We start from the raw sequence: 3,924 nt of genomic DNA on the forward strand, positions 1-3,924 counted from the left end.
GCATATCCTGTATGGGCGACGAAAAGTATCGGAACGTTTCAACCTGCAAATAGTACAAAAATAGAGAGGAGGCAAAACGAGAAAGTGTGAGGGTTACGGTTATGTCCTAAATGCCTTCTATTGGCGTGGCGACGGCAAAACAATGTTTTTGCCCATACTGGAAGTGACAACAATTCAAGATGGCGGCGCCCTTTCGAAAAAGGTCTATAGCAGCCATTCTAAACATTCTGATATTGTTAGTCAGCTTCAAAGACACATGCTTTACAAAGTACAGGAAAAAGACCAAACACAAACATTTCATATTCAAAATGTTTATTGATTCGTTAGAAAGGCTTATGTTAGTAAAATCATCGTTTATTTTCAGCGGCTGCAGGTAGGAAAAGAATCACGATAATAACAAAAAAAAAAGTCACTGTAGCATGCATACCATGTAAAGCTGAGAAAACCATGTGATCCAGGATGAAGCTTCTGGAATTGAACTAGTTCCACGAGTTTAAAATTTTGCCCACCTCTGTCTGCGAGGATTCATTTTCCAGAGCGTCTATTAGTGGGTGTTGTGCTCCCAGGTCCTGCTTAGATGTAGAAAGTTCAACTTTAAGAGTTGTGTACTTTGATGTCTAGGCCAGTCAAGGCAGTAATGATGCAATGCCTATTTACCGAATTCGTTGATGGCTTGGAGGTGTCAATGTCGGCTGCACTGGGCTCGGGGAACAGCTGGGGACAGAAAACATTGTAGATAAACAAAAATGCACCTCCACACAGAAAGTAACCAATATTTCTATTTCTTATTTAAGACAATAATGTGGGCCTGGGACTCTTTCATGTCTCAAACGTAGATATCAGCCACAGATTAACGCTTTTGACCGGTTACAATTGAGCGAGCTGATGTCAGATCTGGCTCCTGAGAATCGTTATACATTGCATCCCGCAAAACTGTGCAAGAGCTATTTGTGGTAGCAGTGTATTCAGCATCTTAGCTGGAGGTGGTCTTCGAGAGAAACTTGAGCTCTTTGCGATGCAGCTGCTACATCCATTATGGTTGCATCTATGAACCCACTGAATCTACCAGAATGGTGCGAGTTCTCCCAGCATAAGTGATAACTGCGTACAAAACCACATTTTATTTGTGACATAGTAAAGCTATGCTTAAGATATTTTAGCTATAAGATACATTTGTTTGGGCATGAGATTTCATCACATTCCTCAAACCGATAAGACATCAAGAAAAAAAGTTCTCGTATTTGCCGGTATTATTTTATGATATATTTCTACAATGAATTGTTTATATTTTCACCTGTCTCATTGCCCTAGAAATTATCACATAACACACATAACAGAAGAAAAGGATGACGCCAGCTTTCTACACCTCTCTCTACATCAAGGTGACTGCTGTGCCTCTTATGAAGAAAAAATTGTTTTTTTCCCAGGTTAGATTGAGGGAATTCCCTTACTATGCTTGTTGATGGCAATGACAGCTCCATGGTGGGTATCCAGAAGCCCTATAAATGATGGGATCGGGTTAACTGGAGCTGCTTTTGGTGCTGTACTACTTGATAGATCATTATAACAACAAAAGTACTTTTTTTAGAAATATATGTACTCACAGCCAGGCCGGTCACATTTTCGAGAATTTCCATTTCTTCCAGCACACTGCGACTGGAGTCTGTTCGTTCAACTACAACCTGAGGTAAATACATCTTAACGCTGCAGTTGAAACATTACTCTCTAGGCACATGTGCCGAGATTATTGTGTAGAGCCAACCATTTTCAGACTGGGTGAATGGAACGTGGTTTGTCTAATAAACTTTAGCTGCGTTTTGGAGATTTCGTGTTGTACTGTCCCTTTTTTCCACCCTCCAGGGTTAAAGAGGTGAATTTTGAACCAGCTCGCCTGCATCCTCGCTTCTCTCTGTCCATTTAAAATTCCTGCTCACCCACCTCTGTTGCTGAGGGTTCCCCCTCAGGAGCACCTCTCAGAATGGTACACGCTTCTATGTCCTGCTCAGGCACGGAACATTCAACCTTTAGAATTGCGCTTTAAAACAATCAATGTGCAATGTCTACTTACAGAACTTGTGGGTGGCTTAAAAACATCAGTGGTTGCTGCACTAGGCTTGGAGAAAACCTGGAAGAACTGTGAAGAATTAACTGAGCTATTTCAGTTCTGGTGGAAATGAAAACAGTGTGTACATGCATTAGTGCAGCTTCATAATGCTCCTAGGATAGGTTCTGAAGTCAATATATATCTAGGTTCCAACATGCTCTTTTGACTAATGGAGGTTCTGTATGTCCTAACTGATAATTGCTAGTTTATGTGAGCATATCGGGAGCAAAAATCCTTGACACGACAAAAGGTTAATTAGGCTGGTTTCTGATAACTACTGCTAGCTGATAGATGATGATAATTTGTCAATTTATTTGAAATATGTAACTCACAACTGAGGCAGTCTCATCTCCAAGAATCTCAATTTCTTCCGGCTCACTGTAGCTGGCCTCTGTTGGCTCATCTACAACCTGAGTGCAATTGAATTTGTTGCAACATAGTCACGCATATAACTTATTCGTCACCTGTCATCATTACAATAAAATACTATTGCTTCGTGCTTTTGACGGTTTCTTTTCTTTTTTAATTCATGCAGACATTATGAACCGATCGTGAGGATGATAAATGGTGTTCAGAATGAATTACATACATGGCACATCACAAACTGCTTTCTCTGTAGAGTATTCACCCCGAGTGCTGAAATGGGCACCACTAATAAATGATATCTTACCCCTTCCACTTCCTCAGCAACATCCATGCACGCGCCCAGCCCTGTGGAGTACATCACGCACTCAGGAACAGAAACAGTAGGGCGTCATGCCCTGCAAAAAAGCTACCTGTACGTGGAGCTGTTTCAAAACTACCTTAACACACTACAAAAATAACAAGTTTATTTTTCATGCCGCGCATAAGGCTACATACGGTGGCAGTCATTTCCATCGTTGACGGCGATTGATCCCGTTTTCTGTAATAATAAGAACTGTAATGTAATTATAATTCCTATGAAGTGCGAAATTATACAGATATCGTTTACCTGAACAGGCAAAGCCATGGATGGAACGGCATCACTTTTCAGGCGACAACCACCTGAACCGCTCGTGTAGAGGTCCGCAGTTTTGAAGGTCACGGAACACACCACGCTGCACTTCGATGGGGTCCAGCCGCCGCCGCGACCAACGGCCCAAATCCATTGTTTGCGTAGTTCGGCGACCGTCGGAAATCTAAGAGAATTGTTGATGGATTCCTGCTACCTGTAAAACTATCTGTGTGTAATATGCCAAGAGCTTACTAATGAAAGGTAACTCCCGCCAAGGAAAAGCCGGTTCGATTGTGGCAGCCGACCACGCTACAGGCGCCCATCCCGTACCCGGTGGAAATCAGCGTCCTGGCGGCAGGCCGGGCTTTCGTTTTCTGAACCGCCCGCCTCAAACGTTTGTCATTGCTTGCTTGCTTCACGTCTAGCCCTCTGGCCTTCGATCCGATAAATCCTACCGGACGGAGCGCGCGCAAGCCTGCAAGGAATCGTTCTATAATCAACCATCCATCTCGCACGTGACATGTCACGCGCACCAATCGCCAGTGAGATCTGAGGTCACGTTGGCCACAACATCGTTTAAACTTTTTATGACTAGGCTTCCCCAATTTTGCAACGTGCCCTCTCCTAGTACTTCTAACCTCCTTGGCTGGTTACGACGAAACTCATTTGACGCAACGTGAATGTTTCTGTTTTAGCCGACATACATTAGAACTTTTAAACGAAAAAAAAATTGTTTTAACATTTATCTAATTCTTTGTAAGGAAGTATGTTGGTTGTGTACTAAACTGAACCTTGGCCTGTCTCAGCTTCGTTGTGTACTAAACTGTAGCTTGGCCTGCCTCAG

The 3,924-nt window shown here is 42.7% G+C and overlaps 1 pseudogene; it reads right to left on the minus strand.

The window, feature by feature from the left end:
- Positions 1–594: 594 nt before the first annotated feature.
- On the minus strand, positions 595–3,257 carry LOC120841174 (annotated as a pseudogene).
- Positions 3,258–3,924: the final 667 nt, after the last annotated feature.

The sequence above is a fragment of the Ixodes scapularis genome, unplaced genomic scaffold (assembly GCF_016920785.2).
Source record: "Ixodes scapularis isolate PalLabHiFi unplaced genomic scaffold, ASM1692078v2 PGA_scaffold1__304_contigs__length_218370807, whole genome shotgun sequence".
Taxonomy (NCBI): domain Eukaryota; kingdom Metazoa; phylum Arthropoda; class Arachnida; order Ixodida; family Ixodidae; genus Ixodes; species Ixodes scapularis.